This window comes from Bubalus kerabau, chromosome 8, assembly GCF_029407905.1.
Source record: "Bubalus kerabau isolate K-KA32 ecotype Philippines breed swamp buffalo chromosome 8, PCC_UOA_SB_1v2, whole genome shotgun sequence".
NCBI lineage: Eukaryota > Metazoa > Chordata > Mammalia > Artiodactyla > Bovidae > Bubalus > Bubalus kerabau.
Genome location: NC_073631.1, coordinates 71,994,902 through 72,013,585, shown reverse-complemented (window position 1 = coordinate 72,013,585; position 18,684 = coordinate 71,994,902). Strand labels below are relative to the sequence as shown.

Here is an 18,684-nt window from a genome sequence, read left to right as displayed (position 1 = left end):
CAGCTTTTGTTTCACTGGATGGTAGGATTGTGGGAAATTTAAATTTTCTTCTTTGGGCTTTTTTTCTTCCAATTTTTATACAGTGATAACCATGCTATTTTTATGATTGAGATGAAACAATTTCACAATAAATATTATAAAAATTAATTCCACTACTCAGAAAGAATTATTGCCAATATTTTGGTGGGTATGTCTAGGTCTCCTATAGAGAGACATATAGGTGGGTTTCCCTATGTCTAATACAGTTTTTAAAAAATGGTTATAGTCACATTGTATTGAAGCCTTATTTTAAAACTTACCCACACATCTTAAGCATCTTTCTACATCATTAAGATTTTGCCCACAAAATCAGTTTAAATGACTGCCTAGTACTCCACTGTCCAACTATTACATAGTTTATTTAAACAATTCACTGTTATTGGACACTTATGTTGTTTCATATTATCATCATTATTAATAATACTAATAACTATGTTCTTTGAGAAAATTCCTAGAAGCAGAATTGCTTAATCATTTTTTTTTTTTTCATGTGCCTTTGTAAGGCTTTGTGTTCACATTGAAAATCCAAAATTATGGTTCTGTTGCTGGAGTCACCCTGAGGGGAACTTGAATGAAGTGAGGACCTGAAAGGGAAAAGGAGAAAATAGTGTGATTATAGAGGACCACAAGTCTGGGTTGGGTAGCGAGGATTGTGTAAACTGTATCAAGGTAAATACAGGTAAAGCCATGACAGACTAGGATGAGGCAAAGAGTAATGTGTTTATTGTGAATGCCTGTACTCGTCATCCAAAATCCAGAATTTCTTCTTGGCCTGGGCTCTTCTGTCCAGGCTCTTCATTTGAATTCCTGATTCTGTGCTCAGTCTCGCTGTGTTTTCAGCGTCTGTCACTATTACTTAGGGCTGCATTTCCATTTACGTTGGGTCTTGCGCGTTCTAGGGGACACCACTCGTTGCAGCTTATGAGTTGTACTGTCTGTGCACTGCACAAGTGCACGACTCCTTGCACAGCTATTGCTCCTTTCCATCTCTCTGTTGTGGTTCTGCCTTTTTGTTATTTAGAAGAGCCCTTTATTCTCTATCTTTTGTCCAGGTCCTGGATTAGCTTTTCACATAAACTCCCATACTACTCCCATTCACTTTAGAAGGTTGGTGCTGTTATGAATGTAACAGAGGAGATTTATACTCTGGATGGAAATTTGGGCAAGAAGTTCCTTGAAACTCAGATTATCTAGATTTCCTACAAGTCTTTTTGTTTGCTTTGGGAACCAGCTGAAATCAGAAGCATTAAATATAACTGATCTTAAAATACATTAAAAATAGAAAAAAGGATCCAAGTACCTGGTGTGCAATCCAACTGCCTCAAATACTAAAACTTTATGTTCATCCATAATATTTTCCTCTTAGAATAAAAACATCTGAATATAATAGTAAAGCAGCAGGGACTCACCAAACAGTGAAGTTATCACCTGCCTGCAGGAGAGGAGACATTTAAAAGTACTCTATTCCTTGTGGCCCTCTCTATTATAAAATTTTCATGATAAATCCATCCCCAGCTAATGCCTAGGGTGATTTAAATATATGACAGCAGAGTCTCTGGTGGTCAATAGAGGGATAATGAGTTGTAGAACTACCAAAGAGAACGGAAAAATCTTCTTAGTTCAAGCTTTTTGTTCTTTCTGTTTGAAGCTTTTTGACACATTAATTGCAAAGGAAAGGAATAGATGAAGAGGAAAGGGAGGCCAAGAGACTAAGTGAAAAGACTGAGTCTAGGTTTTTGTGCTTATATCCAAATAAATACCAAGTAGTGTGGTAAAATTTATCTACAACGCATAGCATATTCCATGTTGAATGTCCGAATGGAACGCTTCTAACACCTTTCAATGTTGCTCATAAGCAAAGGAATGTATTTGGCATGAGGAAACATTTGAGTATATTTTGTGAAGTGGGAGATAACAGAAAAGTCACCTCTGAGATCTGCCTGCACCACTACGTGTGCATGTGTGTGTACACACCCACACACACACGCACGCACCCACACACTTGCAATTGTTATGACTTTCCACCTTTATATACTTTTAAATATATTAAAAGACGAGATTGGAAATCTTCCTCCCCTCCCCTCTTATGTCTCTCTTCTCCTCCCCTCTGTAAGTATAATCACTGATTATAATCAACTTCAGAGCACTTTTCTTTTCAAAACACATTGACAACGATGAAAAATTTACTTACTCATCTTTGTCATATATTTAGGAGTATTTGGAAATAGACATAAAGAAAGAAGTGGCTTCCCTGGTGGCTCAGACCCTAAAGAATTCACCTGCAGTGCAGGAGACCCAGGTTCGATCCCTGGGTCAGGAGGATCCCCTGGAGAAGGGAACGGCAACCCACTCCAGTATTCTCACCTGGAAAACCCCATGGAGGGCTATAGCCCATGGGGTCGAGAACAGCCGGTCACAACTGAGCGACTAGTACTTTCACTTACTCATCATAGAGAGAGAGAGAGGAGATAGCGAGAAAGAGAGAAATAAGAAAGGGAGGAAAAAAGGAAAACAACAAAAAGAATAATCGCTTAAGCACTGGAACGCAGTAGTTCTTAATAAAAATCTTCTATATTTACCACATTCTCTGAATGATTTTAAGAAAAAATCTCGCCCACTACTCTCTCTTCTCTGGAACTCTGTTCTGTGTACTCTGGCTGCCTTGATCTCCCTGTATTCCCATGCATGCGTGCTAGGTTGCTTCAGTTGTGTCTGACTTTTTGTGATGCTATGGCTTGTAGCCCACTTCTCTTTATCTCTGTTTTAATTATGATGTGCTTTGGCATGGTTTTCTTGTGCTTGGGGTTTATTGAACTTCCTAGATCTCGGGGTAATGAAATTTGGAAAAGTTTAGTCCTCATTTCTTTACATATTTTTTCTGCCTGCTCCCTTCTTCAGGGATTCCAGTTTACATGTATGTTAGGCCTCTTGAAGTTGTCACGCAGTTCACAGATGCTCTTTGCTTTTAGTTTTTTCTCTTGGTATTTCATTTTAAATAGTTTTCACTAATTCTTCCTTCTGCCATGTCTAATCTGCTATTAATGCCATCCAGTGCACTCTACATCTCAGACGCTGTCATTTTCATCTCTAGAAGTCTGGTTTAGATCTTCTCTTCTTGGCACATGGTGTTTTGTGCTGTCACTTGTTAAAGACTTATTTTGAAATAATTTTAGAATTAAAGGTGACTTCAAAGACAGTTAAGTTCCTTGGAATGGTTTGATCTTTTCAGGTTTTGTTTTTAAACTTTTTTAGGCAAGACCAGAGCTTTACTCCAGGGCTACTGTGGCCCACTACTGAAGCGAAACGCTTCTGAGTACTCTACCAAATATCCCATGAATTGTGAGCTTCTCTCCGGCTGGTGGGAAGAACTATTTCTGGTCCTGAGTGACTTCCAGAGATTGTTTCCACTAATCCTTCATGTGCTTCTTTTCCCAACCTCACGTAGGTAAGTTTCCTGATCGGTACTTAGTGTAAGTCCATGCTCAAGAGCATTTCCTCTGCAAACCTGTGAAGTTCTCTGTGCAGTTCTCTCTTCTCTGGTACTCTGTTCTGTGTACTCTGGCTGCCTTGGTCTCCCTGTATTCCCATGCCTGCGTGCTAGGTCATTTCAGTCACATCCGACTCTGTGATGCTATGGGTTGTAGCCCACTAGGCTCCTCTGTCCATGGGATTTTCCAGGCAAGAATACTGGAGTGGGTTGCCATACCTTCCTCCAGGGGATCTTCCTCACCCAGGAATTGAATCTATATCTCCTAAATCTTCTGCATTGGCAGGCTGGTTCTTTATCATTAGGGCCACCTGGGAAGCACTGACCCTGCGCCCACCATCCCGCCCCACCTGTATTCCCAATTTTCCCCAATGAAGGGAGATTTGGGTTTTTTTTTTCCTGGGTTTTCCCTGCCAATGCAGAGGGAAGTCTGTAAGCAGTAGTAGACTGAGGTAATTTTAGGACTCATTTTGTATGTTTCCCATCTTTCAGGGATTGCTACTCTTTGGTATTTTATGGCCAATGTCTTGAAAACTATATTTTGCACATTTTTGCTTATTGCTGTATCATGGCCAAAGAAAAGTCTCAGTAAATGTAATAAATATTTGTTGAATGAATGAATAAGCTTTGTATCCTGTCCCATGGTGGGAGTTCATTAAAATGTTTTTACTGAAAATTGTTCTGTTCTTGGAAAGTCAGATCAGGAGAGAACAGTAGTTCCTAATGGCAAAGAAGTTGTAATTATTTGACCGTTTTGTCAAGAAACATGGCTTTTACAGATGACCTCCAACCATTTAGTCTCCTGTCCTTGCACCCCTATAAAGATGGAAAATCCCAACAGCCTGATGGATTCAGCTTGGACCACATACTCTTCCCTTGGCTTAAGAGTGCAGATTGCCACAGTTGACAGTCCTATTGAAGCTGCTTGCTGTGACAGGAAGGTAAGGTGCCAAAAGGAAGCAGGGATGCTCTGTACAGACAAAGGAGATGGATTCTGTGCAGCCAAACCAATAAATGTGTCTGGTCAGTAGTCATTTACAAAGATATTTATTGGAATTTTTTTTTTTTAAGTACTGAAATGTTATTGGCTTCTGATACCATGAACTTGCAGGTAAATGACTGCTGATTACTTCGCATTATATTCTAAAGCATTTCTAATGGTATCATTCTCAGATGATTGATGCTTCGTCCTATTATTTGGAGAACTTAGATATATATGCCCTGCTACATGCACTTGGCTTCTTTTCTAAACCTCTAAAAATGCTCTTATACCTAATGTATTTTGGCAGCATGATGGCTACAAGACAGGGCAAGTCTAGAGTCCTCTGGTCTGGGAACCAGGCTAGGTTGGATCAGGCAGAGAGCATGATGTGGGGGTAAAAGGCTTTGAGTGTGAAGGTTCAGAAAGAATAATTTGAAAGGTGTGTGTGTGTGGAGTTGGAATACAGGAAGCATGATTGAGATCTAGGCCTGGAGGGTCTGCAGTATCCATACAGGCAGACTGATGAATCACAGCACGTGTGGGCAGAAACAGAGACTAGACATACAGATCCAATCCAAGGTGAGCTTAAAGGAATAAACAGAGAACATATTCTCTAACTTCTAAAAGATGAGGGACCACAGGACAGTGTTTGTACACGTGGGAAGACATACATAGCACCTGAATTGCTTGTGACCTTTGAGGTGGGACCATTTGTTCCTCAATAGCTAGTGATTAGGGCACTGATGCTTTGTAGGTTCCTTACAGTTCTAGCATCTGTTTTTTTTTTTTTTTTATAGCTTAGTTGGTCCTTAAATTTGTGCCTGTGGAGGGACATCTGGAGGTCACAGTGCTCCTTATGAAATCTCATAAAATATCAATGTAGCAAAAAATGTAATTTGTGCTAAACCGCATATCACTTTATTTGGATTCTTGTAAAGACATGTAGTAATATGTGTCAGTGATTTAAGAAGAATTCAAGATTAAAACTCAAAAGTAAGAAAAACATGCATTATCTGGGTTTTTTCTTTGTGAACACAGAAAAATCATAATCTTTTCCTTTTTCATTAGTGGAATACTTTGATTTGACTTGTATGACACTGGGGTTCTGTGTATGACTAGATGACAAGGACACTGAGAAGTGCCTGCCTTTTTATTGAAAAACTTTTAATTGCAACATATTTACATATTGTATTATTAACAGTTACTGTGTATCCACAGTTCACCCCTTGCACTGTTTGGATCCATGTACTGCTGAAGCTGTCTTTAAGAAAGAACTCATTACCCAGCTGTAAGGAGTGTGGTCAGCTGGCAGCTTCTCATTGTTCATTCGTTCAGGTCTGCTTTTGAGCTGAGGTCATGCTCTTCTCAAGGTGACCCCAGTCAATGACTCTTTAAAATTAATCAATTTTTGGCTCCACTGGATCTTCATTGCTGTGCATATGGGCTTTCTCTAGTTGTAGTGAGCAGGGACTATACTCTAGCTGAGATGTGCGGCCTTCTCGCTGTGGCATCTCTTGTTGCAGAGCACCAGCTCTAGGATGTGTGGGCTCAGTCGTTGCAGGTCATGGATGCTAGAGTGCAGGCTTCAGGAGTTGGTGCATGGGCTTGGTTGCTCCTTGGCACATGAGATCTTCCCAGACTAGGAACTGAACCCATATCCCCTGCACTGGCAGGTGGATTGTTAACCACTGGACCACCAGGGAAGCCCCAGCCAAAATAAGACGTTTCACAAAGACTTAGTCATGTCTACCTATCATGGAATTCCTCCAATGAGCAACATTTGCTCTGCAGCTCCTGATGAGCTGGTAGATTCTTTACCAGCTCTGCTGATTGTCTGACAGCTCCTCCTGCCAGTCCTCCATCTCCCCGTCCCTCACCAGTGTTACTCTCTAATAAACATTTTGTACCCTCTCTCCCCCTTGGCAACTGCTTCTGAGCCAACAGATGGACAAGTGCACAGAGCGTAAGTGTACAGCTTAATGCATTTTTACAAACAGAACACACTCATGTAATCAGAACATTATGAAGAAGACTATAAACAGCACCCTGGAAATCTCGTTGTTCTGTCTGCCTTCCAGTCACTACCCCTCTTCTAAGGAGTAACCACGACCCTAACTCTTTTAACATCCTAGATTAGTTTGTCCTAGTATTGTACTTTATATAAATGAAATTTTAGGGTATCACTTGTGTTCAGCTTCCTTTGCTCAAGATTATGCATTCTTTTAAATTCTTTTAAGTATATAATAGTTGAGGTGTAAGTTTTCAAGTAAGCATTTTACTTTTTCATCATTACATTCTGGTCACTTTCTTTGTCTCTTTGTTTCTCTCTGCTCCTCTTACACACACACCCACACCCCAAACATGATGAATCTTATATATATGTGACAATAGCAAAAATTTCATAGGATGTTCAAAATACTAATTTAGTAAAATTACGATGTGATGGAGGGCTTTCTGGATGGCTCAATGGGTAAAGAATCCGCCTGCAATGCAGGAGACACAGGAGATGTGGGTTTGATCTCTGGGTTAGGAAGATCTCCTGGAGAAGGGAATGGCTACCCACTCCAGTATTCTTGCCTGGGGAATTCCATGGATAGAAGAGCCTAGTGGGCTATAGCCTATGGGGTCACAAAAGAGTCAGACATGGCTGACAACTAACAGTATACCACACTATAAGACATGCTGGAATTGTCTGTGCCTTTGTTTGTCTCATGCTTACCACGTTTCTCTAGTTTGGCTTCCACTAGATCTTAGTCATCAGGGATAGATCACCTTTTAATACTATTACAGAGGACAGTGATTGCTTTCAAATAACTACCAATGGACCATCGATACCATATCTATGTGAAGCAGATCTTTCCTGAGTTTTAGTTTAATCAATTCCCCAGCTCTGCTCTAGAGAAATGGGGGTCTTATTACACAGTTCTTTTTGCTCAATTCTAAAGACATTTCTTCACTCATTAACTGCCTCCTAGTTTAATCGCTTCTAGAAAAACTCCTTTTTCTCATGCTGCTTGATGGTCGAGGATTTCACTATATGTGTTTAAAGAATTTCCACCTTTCATTTCTTATTCCCTACCCAACTTAGGAGCATTCTTGAAAATAATAAAAGGAAATTTAAAAGCATTTTTCATTCTTGAGTATGTACACTTATAATTATCATAGAGTCCTCTGGTGAGAGGGTATCTTCCAGGGTGTTTTTACTTATAAGTCTATTGTTAGTGGGATTATTTTTAAGCCATCTTGGAAAGAGAATTCTCCATTTCTCCATGGAGCAGAGAATATCTTGCTACAGATTGCTGTGCTTTTACATATGATTTTTTCTTTCAAACTCTTGAAAACAAAATGTTGGTTTGGTATTGTAAGCCATCTCTTTCCAACCTTGTAAGTATTCCCAAACATTCATGTTAGATAGACAAATGAGATCAGGGTTCTTCCTAGAAAATCATTTTTTTCTTAATGCAGTAATATTGGTCATACATAAACTCTTCATTGGCTTTCTTTGGGGCCTCAAATGCTGCACTGTTCAGAGTAACCTTCAATAGAATGAATGAATTGATAGGGAATTCCCTGGCTGTCCTGTAGTTAGGACTCCACACTTTGACTGCAGGGGGTATGGGTTCAATCCCTGATCAGGGAAATAAGATCCCCCATGCCACATAGTGTGGCCAAAAATAAATAAATAAAAAGAATGAATGAATTGATGTAAAGGCCTTGTGTGTTTATGTTTTAAATTTTAAATAGTGACTTCAAAGAGAGGGGTAAATGATGTGAATTTTTTCCCAAGATTTTAAAAGGTTTCTGTTTTTATGACTCACTAGTAGTAGAATCTGTTATGAAGTGAATTACATGTGAATCTAGATCACTTCTTTGAGATTTGATCTGAGAGCAGTAATGAAGTTTCATAGCTTTTAGCAGGGTTATATGTAATTAAATATACTTACAATATAGATTCTTACTGTTTTAGAACTATGTGCAATGTACTCAGTCATGTCCGACTCTTTTGCAATTCTATGGACTGTAGCCCGCCAGGCTTCTCTGTCCATGGAATTTTCCAGGCAAGAATACTGGATTGGGTTACCATTTTCTTCTCCAGGGGATCTTCCCAACCCAAGGATTGAACTCATGTCTCCTGCATCTCCTGCACTGGTAGGCAGATTCTTTACCACTAGTGCCACCTGGGAAGCCCAGGTCATTATAAATGACCTTAAAAATAATCTAAGATAACTCCATCTCCAACCTGCACACCTTTACAGGTGGGGAAACTGACCAGTTCAGTTGCTCATTCATGTCCGACTCTTTGTGACCCCATGGACTGCAGCATGCCAGGGCTCCACGTCCATCACCAACTCCTGGAGCTTGCTCAAACTCATGTCCATTGAGTCATGATGCCATCCATCCATCTTATCCTCTGTCATCCCCTTCTCCTCCTGCCTTCAATCTTTCCCAGCATCAGGTTCTTTTCCAATTTTCCAGTTTGTTGTGATCCTCACAATCAAAGGCTTTGGTGTAGTCAATAAAGCAGAGGTAGATGTTTTTCTAGAACTCTTTTGCTTTTTCTATGATCCAACAGCTGTTGACAATTTGATCTCTGGTTCCTTTGCCTTTTCTAAATCCAGCTTGAACATCTGGAAGCTGACAAGAGAACTGGGAAATTACTGACCATGACACCCAGCTGAACAGCCCTGGGGTTTTTCATGTTGTCTGCACTTTAGGAACTCTGGCTAAACTAGACCATTGTTCTCCAGAGATTATCAGTGTTACAACCTCAAATTTACATATGTTCAGTAAAGAAATGACTGACATCCAAGGGTCATCTCATCCACCTCAACACTTGAGGTTATTCTAAGCTATTCCAACAAGTTTCTCTGTCAGTGTCCATGAACATGCATTTAAAAATTCATCCAACCAAACTGTGCTGGATAAACCAGATTTAGGAACTATCTTTAGGTCCAAAGCCTTTGACTGTATCAGTCCAGGTCAGTCGCTTAGTCGAGTCCAACTGTTTGTGACCCCCATGGACCACAGCATGCCAGGCCTCCCTGTCCATCACCAACTCCCAGAGCATACTCAAACTCATGTCCATTGAGTCCGTGATGCCATCCAACCATTTCATTCTCTGATGTCCCCTTCTCCTCCTGCCTTCAATCTTTCCCAGCATCAGAGTCTTTTCCAATGAGTCAGCTCTTTGCATCAGGTAGCCAAAGTATTGGAGTTTCAGCTTCAACATCAGTCCTTCCAAAGAATATTCAGGACTGATTTCCTTTAGGATGGACTGGTTGGATCTCCTTGCAGTCCAAGGGACTCTCAAGAGTCTTCTCCAACACCACAATTCAAAAGCATCAATTCTTCAGCACTCAGCTTTCTTTATAGTCCAACTCTCACATCCATACACGACTCCTGGAAAAACCATAGCCTTGACTAGACAAACCTTTGTTAACAAAGTAATGTCTCTGCTTTTTAATATGCTGTCTAGGTTGGTCATAACTTTCCTTCCAAGGAGTAAGCGTCTTTTAATTTCATGGTTGCAACCACCATCTGCAGTGATTCTGGAGCCCCCAAAAATAAAGCCAGCCACTATTTCCACTGTTTCCCCATCTATTTGCCGTGAAGTGGTGGGGCCAGATGCCATGCTCTTACTTTTCTGAATGTTGAGCTTCAAGCCAACTTTTTCACTCTCCTCTTTCACTTTCATCAAGAGGCTCTTTAGTTCTTCTTCACTTTCTGCCATAAGGGTGGTGTCATCTGCATATCTGAGGTTATTGATATTTCTCCCAGCAATCTTGATTCCAGCTTATGGTTCCTCCAGCCCAGCGTTTCTCATGATGTACTCTGCATATAAGTTAAATAACCAGGGTGACAATATACAGCCTTGACGTACTCCTTTTCCTATTTGGAACCAGTCTGTTGTTCCATGTCCAGTTCTAACTGTGGCTTCCTCACCTGCATACAGATTTCTCAAGAGGCAGGTCAGGTGGTCTGGTATTCCCATCTCTTTCAGAATTTTCCACAGTTTATTGTGATCCATCCCCAAAAAAAGGCAATGCCAAAGAATGTTCAAACTACCACACAATTGCACTCATCTCACACGCTAGTAAAGTAATGCTCAAAATTCCCCAAGCCAGACTTCAGCAATACATGAACTGTGAACTTCCAGATGTTCAAGCTGGTTTCAGAAAAGGCAGAGGAATCAGAGATCAAATTGCCAACATTCACTGGATCATCGAAAAAACAAGAGAGTTCCAGAAAAATATCTATTTCTGCTTTATTGACTATGCCAAAGCCTTTGACTGTGTGGATCACAATAAACTGTGGAAAATTCTGAAAGAGATGGGAATACCAGACCACCTGACCTACCTCTTGAGAAATCTGTATGCAGGTGAGGAAGCCACAGTTAGAACTGGACATGGAACAACAGACTGGTTCCAAATAGGAAAAGGAGTACGTCAAGGCTGTATATTGTCACCCTGGTTATTTAACTTATATGCAGAGTACATCATGAGAAACGCTGGGCTGGAGGAACCATAAGCTGGAATCAAGATTGCCGGGAGAAATATCAATAACCTCAGATATGCAGATGACACCACCCTTATGGCAGAAAGTGAAGAAGAACTAAAGAGCCTCTTGATGAAAGTGAAAGAGGAGAGTGAAAAAGTTGGCTTGAAGCTCAACATTCAGAAAAGTAAGAGCATGGCATCTGGCCCCACCACTTCACGGCAAATAGATGGGGAAACAGTGGAAATAGTGGCTGGCTTTATTTTTGGGGGCTCCAGAATCACTGCAGATGGTGGTTGCAACCATGAAATTAAAAGACGCTTACTCCTTGGAAGGAAAGTTATGACCAACCTAGACAGCATATTAAAAAGTAGAGACATTACTTTGTTAACAAAGGTTTGTCTAGTCAAGGCTATGGTTTTTCCAGGAGTCGTGTATGGATGTGAGAGTTGGACTATAAAGAAAGCTGAGTGCTGAAGAATTGATGCTTTTGAATTGTGGTGTTGGAGAAGACTCTTGAGAGTCCCTTGGACTGCAAGGAGATCCAACCAGTCCATCCTAAAGGAAATCAGTCCTGAATATTCTTTGGAAGGACTGATGTTGAAGCTGAAACTCCAATACTTTGGCTACCTGATGCAAAGAGCTGACTCATTGGAAAAGACTCTGATGCTGGGAAAGATTGAAGGCAGGAGGAGAAGGGGACATCAGAGAATGAAATGGTTGGATGGCATCACGGACTCAATGGACATGAGTTTGAGTATGCTCTGGGAGTTGGTGATGGACAGGGAGGCCTGGCGTGCTGCAGTCCATGGGGTTGCAAAGAGTCTGACATGACTGAGCGACTGAACTGAACTGAACTTCAGAGAATGCAAAATCAAGAGAAGTTGCAGTGATTACAACAGGGTATGAAGAGTGTGATAATAGAGGAAAGTTACAGAGGGACCCTTAACCCAAACTTGAAGGGGCCTTGCGAAGACAGGCTAAGGAATAAGCTGAGTGCTCAAGTCCCAGAGTTATACCTGTAAGTCTACAGGGAAAAGTGATTTTAGACTTACCATGGGGAAAACCAGAAAGGAAAACAACAGAAATGGAAAAGTGGATTGAGGTTAAAAATACCAATAAGCACAGGATGGGAAGTCTGGAAACCCACATTATCCTGCTGGCTCTGTCAGTAACTGGCTGTATGATATAGGCATGTCTCTCCACCCCAGGTTCTTTACCTGAACAATAAGGACTAAAGGATGATATCTGAAGTTCCTCAGACTCTGGCATCTGAGGATTCTATCAGTCTAGGCAGCTTCATGCACTCATGTTTGTTACCTGAGGAAATGTAATTAATAAAGTTTCTGAATTCTATCCCAACCTGATGAGAATTAGCTTACTAATGAGTAAAACTCATTTAGAGAGGCATAGGCAATGCAGACCTCCCAGTATCTTCCTTTCCTTTTCTAAGGGGAAGGAGAATAAATATTTATAATTTATTGTGCTTCAAGTATTTCATTTAATCATAAAAATAATACTACAGGCTAGGTATTATTATTATTTTCATTTTACAAATGTGGAAACTGGGGTTCACAGGATTTGTCACTTGCTCTTCCATACACAGGGAAAGTGGGGGTGCTGGGATTGGTACCCAGGTCTGTAGACAGGAATCCATACAAACAAGTTCAAGAAAGAAGTATTTTATGTAAGATTTAACATGAATCTTCATAGAATTCTATGAATACAGCTAATAAAAGGACCAGACCTCACAAAGTCCAGAATTCTTGGGCATTTCTGGATCCAAGGTGGTCCTTACAGCCCAAGGACCAAGAGTCTTGGATCCTTACTCTGTTGTTGCATCTGCAATGTGATCTGAATATCTGGGTATTTATTGCTTTTTGTCTCTGACTATAGCAAGCTTCAAAATGCTTACTCTTTTTATATATTTTATCCTTTAAAAAAATTCATAGTCTTTGCTTTCTCATAGTTTTGGCTTAATCATAACTTCAGCTTGCCAAGATCCTTCACAGCCCTACTCTACTTCCCTCTCATAAATCTATGCTAATTTATGGCTTCTTTCTCTATATTCTTTAAATGTCTACTCCTTCTGCTAACTGCCTACATTACTCCATGTTTCCCAAACAAAATTATCAAGGGACAGGCCCAGCTCTTCTTTCATGAGAGCCATGTGAATCTCCCCCAGTCTCCAAACACACCCAGAACAAGAGTGGGTGCCTGACTCAGAGAAGACAATTCATTGGCTAGCCAATGACTTATGACGGAATTTGGAATGAAAGTACAAGTAGGGCCTATAACTCGTTGCCTGAAATCTTATATTTTTTGAGGAGGAAGTCTATGGGAGTCCACTCAATCTGTTAATAGGCAAGCTGAAAGAACAAGAAAATTAATGCCTCCCAAAGCAGTATTCAAAGATGAATGGGGGTTTGGCAGACATGTTCCTGAGTTACTCCTCTTAGGAAACCAAGCTGTGGTCCACAATTCTCCCAGGGTTCCCCAGGAAGATTGAGTTCCAGTTGCTGAAAGTGGCAACTGACTTGATAAAGCACCTCATGTTCACTCCCTTCCCTTCTCTGACTCATTTCCTACCCCCTATTGGCAGTTCCTGGGGTCACTTCCTAAGTAACTACTTGTCCTTAAATCCTTGACTCTGGTTCTATTTCTGGGGGAACACAAACCAAGACCCTTCCTTCTTGTGTGTGAGGGGTACACATCAATTAACATCTACTAGGCTCTGAGCTGCAAAGGCAATGGCACCCCACTCCAGTGCTCTTGCCTGGAGAATCCCAGAGACGGAGAAGTCTGGTGGGCTGCCATCTATGGGGCCACACAGAGTTGGACACGACTGAAGCGACTTAGCAGCAGCAGCAGGCTCTGAGCATGAGATGGCTGGATGGCATCACTGACCCGATGGACATGAGTCTGAGTGAACTTCGGGAGTTGGTGATGGACAGAGAGGCTTGGTGTACTACGATTCATGGGGTCGCAAAGAATCGGACACGACTGAGTGACTGAACTGAACTGAGGCTCTGAGCAATGTTGATATAAAGAACCCAGGAATTAGGGAAGGGGACATTTTTCTCAAACTAATTGAATTTCCTGAAATTTGTAGATAGCAAAATGAATTGCTCAAGTATTTTTGATTCAAGGTGTTATCTTTGGATCTTAGATATGCAATCATTACACTTTTATTTTACCTCTTTGTTATTGTTACCTGTTTGTTTCTCTCACTGAAACATATGTACATTGTATTCTTTTATATCTTAACATCTCAAAAGGAAGATGTGTGTGTGTGTGTGTGTGTGTGTGTGTGTGTTAGTTGCTCAGTCATGTCTGACTCTTTGCAACCCCATGGACTATAACCCACCGGGTTCCTCTGTCCATGGGATTTTTCATGCAAGGATATTGGAGTGGATTACCATTCCCTTCTCCAGGGGATCTTCCCGACTCAGGGATCAAACCTGGGTCCCCCGCATTGCAGGTAAATTCTTTACCATCTGAGCCACCAGGAAGCCCAAGGAAGACCTAGTAGAGCATTTTTCTTGGCATGACTATAAACCCTGGTTGTGTTTTTGACATTGGATCATCTTAGGTGTCATTTTTAGGGGCTCTACGAGTTGCCACAAACATCTCTGTGATGTTAAAAAGAGACAGAGAAACAGTGTGGTCTGTCAGTATAAGAATTTTCTCCATTGTAAAATTTAGAATCATAATGGTTTTCCAAGACAATTTTTATTATCCAAAGCTTTTAACTAATAAATTTCCAACCATTTTGTTGTTCTGATCTCCAAATTTGAATTACATGTTATGATTAAGAAACTGAGATGATTTTATTTTAGGTCTTTGAGGTGCTTTCAGATCGCGCTAGAAGAGGATTCTCATATGAGGAAAATAAAACATACTTTTAAGGAAGCTGGAGCACCTCACAAATATAGTATCCTATTCCAGTTAAACAATTTAAGACACATTCAACTGGTTATAGCAAAACTTTAAACACCCCTGAATTGAGATATGTATATGGATGTATATAATCTGTTCACCCATATAAATTTTGGTAGGAGATGTTTGACGGCAAGTAATGGAAAAATTCCAAGTTAACTCTCCTGAAGAATAAGTGCATTTTATTTTCTTGTATAACAAGAAGTCCTGAGAGAATGGCTGAGGGTTGGTGTCAACTCATTATTAAGGACACAGCTTCCTTGCACCTCTCTGTTATCCTCAGTAAGTTGACTTCTTTCTTAGACTGACTTCTCTCATGGTCATGTGACAAGCTGTTGATTAAAAGAAGGGGAGCATTTCTTGCCATGCTTCTCTTTTTAAAATCAAGGAAACTTTGCAGAAAAGGCTCCTGGTAGCCTTTCCCTTGAATTTCATTGGCCGGAGTTGCATCACATGCTCTTTCCTAAATCAGTCACCGGAAGGAGATGGCCTGATCTATTCAGGCTTTATCTATGAATTGTATAGGAGAGTGCCCCCCAGACAAAATCAGGGCTCCCTCAGCAAGGAAAGGCAGCGTGGGTAACTGCTGGGTAGACAACCAGTCAGGTCTGCTATTATCTCCCAAACTGTTGGCCTTGGGAGGACCAGAGTAAATGAGTAGCAGTTCTTAAAGCACTTTGTTTTGTGATGTTTTGTAAGTAAAGAAATACAACCCATTAAAGGATTACCAGTGATGAACTGTCATGAAAAATGACTATTGAGCATCATGCAGCATTCAGGAGAGGAAGGATTTGGAGAGAGAAGACCTAAATTTATTTTCTGATTTTTCAACAGTTACCAGTGTGACCTCAGGTGATGAATCAACTTCTAAGTCTTAGTTTCACTATCTGTACAATGGAAATATTTTCTATCTCACAAGGACCTCAAAGTTTACAGTGAGGATTAAATAAAATTGGGTGCAAGGGAGAGTGCTTTGTAAACAATTAAGATCCATATATGAGAGATGTTTTAAAAGAGAAGCAATAATCTGCTGTTTATATAGACAAAAATATCCATGCTTGGCTCTAAGGGAAAGCACTTGGAAGAATTCCAGTGTATGAATAGATTTTCAATGAAACAAAGCTGTTTTATTAACAATCTCAATAAAGTTAAACTCGTCAAACTTTTTTTTTAAGTTAATACATTTAGGAAGGGGTTTAGATGTGTGTCACCTGTCCTACTTCCGGGTTTAAGAAGGGGTATACTGGCCTGGGACTAATTAAGAATCATGTAGACTTGTATTTTGACACAGTTAAGCCTGGAAACTAAAGGTTTTCACCATCACCGCAGGCTTGCTATCTTCATTATGACCAAGTTCACACAAGGTCCTGTTAGCTCCTAAGAAAGCTGCATCACCTATTTAAGTTCTAACTAGCTCAAACCCACACACATCTCCAAATGGTCTACCAGAAAAATATTATTTTCCTAACTAATAAATTACTGTGATCTCAGTTTCTCTCCCTGCCCCCTCATCCCTTCAGAGCCTTAACCTTTCATCTCTAGCCTTGGACCTCAACAGCTCATACTGAAGGAGGCTCTGTTGACCTTGAGCTCGAGAATTTGTATGTGTTGTAATACAAATGTCATTAAAATATAACATTTACCTGCTGAGAACAACATTATACTATTTATGAAACTGTATGATTTCTATAACTAAACTCAGCAAGATTTTATTGCTCTTCCCACCTGTAATCACAGAAGTGCTGACTCGACATTCTAGAACCACAGCTTACCAATATGCAGTTTCACTAAAATCTGCAACCAGTCCTTGTTTTCCCATTGTTTCTGTTTAACCTTTTTTTGTAGTTAAACAACCCCTTTCTAAAAGGTTATTATTAATTAAAGGCTCAAATTAACACCAAGGAAACTTTCATGTCACAAATTCTGCCTCCATGATTAGAAAGAACTATATTTCTATTACCATTATTATAAATATTCATGAATGTCTTTTAAAATTTTGTAGGTATTTTAAGTCAATTTCACTTTCTCTGAAGATATACCAAAAGAAGTCTTTGATGTACTGACATGATTTCTTCCTTATTTCCTTATACCCTACTCTGGCTTATTTATATTTTATTTTATGTTATACACACACACACACACACACACACACAAATTTTCTTCCACATATCTGTCCCTTATTATTGGAGTGTTTAAGTGATTTTGTGTTTCTCTTAAGGTCCTTTAGATATTTTCAAATAACCATTTATACTGTGTAACATCCTGATCCCCCCGAAACAAGAGAGAGGGAATAAAGAGTGCCACATGGAAATGGACAAACAGTTCACCTAATCCCATTTTCACTTTGAACTACAGTTATTAATAACATGAATACAGTTAAGCTGAGAGGAAGGTATGAGAGCAGCAGAAAAAGTTAATTGTGTACCAGATAGTGCTGTGTTTATGTCATAAACTAATTGTTAGTATGTTGAGGGCACGTAAAGTGTCCTCCTGACTTCAACTGTGGTGTGAGTGTATGTACAGAAATGTAAGAATTGATAGAATTACCAGTCACTAATACCGCTGTAAAACTGATCTCTAGAAGTTTTACATCATTTAAAATTTTTTTACTAAGCTCTTCACTTCAATCATCCCCTGAAGCAGTTATTTCCACAGGTTAATGATGTGTTATATAAAGAGCAATTTCCTTTTTATTCTTGGTGAATTTGCCTTTTAATTTCATTTAGCAACCATTTTGTCTTACATGATGGAATAGTGTAGATTTAAATGAACTCTCCAAAGATTGATAAAATCGATGTCTGTTCACCAAGCTTTGAACTATATTTCAACCTTATAAATGAAATTTGCTGTTTTCTTTTAAAAGGATCATAAAGAATATTTGATTATTTTGGTAAAGACGGGCTTCCCTTTGTAAAAAAGATGGTATATTATGGAATGACATTTATAACCTAATGTTATTCAGATAAAGTGGGGAAAAAAACCCAGCAAGACCTCAATGAGGGAAGCAAATCTGGAAAATAAGGAAATCTGAAAAAATATAAGGCAACTATCTTCATCTTGTTTTGTGGGACCTTGTCGTTATCTGCTGGGGAACTCTGGCAAGTCTGTTCAGACAGAGGCTGGCAAATGCATTTATTAATCATTTCAGGAAAGATGAAGAATGCCTTCAAAGACAACACCCTCTTGTTGGCTTCACAGAATCTTTTAAGGTTTTACTGTTATTAAGATTAAATAAGAGATGGGCAATAAAGATATTGGAGCAGAGTTTATTATGAGAAAAAGTACACATTAAGAATCGGGCTCCCCCACCACTTAGTTCAGCACTCTGTACACATTCTTCCATTCAGATTTTTTTATTGTTGTTTGCTTAGGGAAAAAAGTCCCTGGTGAAAGAATGTAGGCATGAGTACATTAGCTTCCTCTCTAGTGCTCTGTATGCTGTGCGGGCCCACATACCCCTCCCAGGTTTGCAGTTGTCTGCTGGTCAGGGTTGTAGGCTGCTGCTGGCTGCAAACCAATCTTCTCCTAGCAAATAAAGGAGTCATCTGCTAGCATTGTATTTGTTGGGGCTCTTCTGAGCCAATCAGGACTGCCCTGGATGGAGGGGACAAGGAAAAGTTTATAATAGGATCAGTTTTGTTTGCAATTTGTTTCTAATAGATGCCAATAAGCCAGTTAACTAGGCTCCAGTTAATGGACATTTTATTGTTTCTCCCCCTCATTGTGCACATTACCTCTCCTT

The 18,684-nt window shown here is 39.9% G+C and overlaps 2 long non-coding RNA genes across 3 annotated transcripts in view; one reads left to right on the top strand and one right to left on the bottom strand.

Annotated features, from left to right (window-relative positions):
- Window positions 1-259: 259 nt before the first annotated feature.
- Window positions 260-2,998, bottom strand: LOC129658574 (uncharacterized). Its single transcript, XR_008717420.1, has 2 exons — window positions 2,619-2,998; window positions 260-623 (listed from the first exon to the last, which is right to left on the bottom strand). It is a non-coding gene; the product is annotated as an uncharacterized LOC129658574 (long non-coding RNA).
- Window positions 2,999-3,028: 30 nt separating this feature from the next.
- Window positions 3,029-18,684, top strand: part of LOC129658573 (uncharacterized) — a 33,759-nt gene continuing 18,103 nt past the window's right edge. The window contains exons 1-2 of one of the 2 annotated variants that reach the window (XR_008717419.1): window positions 3,029-3,484; window positions 4,351-4,467. This is a non-coding gene — a long non-coding RNA (uncharacterized LOC129658573). Of the gene's footprint in view, window positions 3,485-3,921; window positions 3,979-4,350; window positions 4,468-18,684 lie in introns of those variants that run through there. The other variant, XR_008717418.1, reaches the window with a different exon arrangement.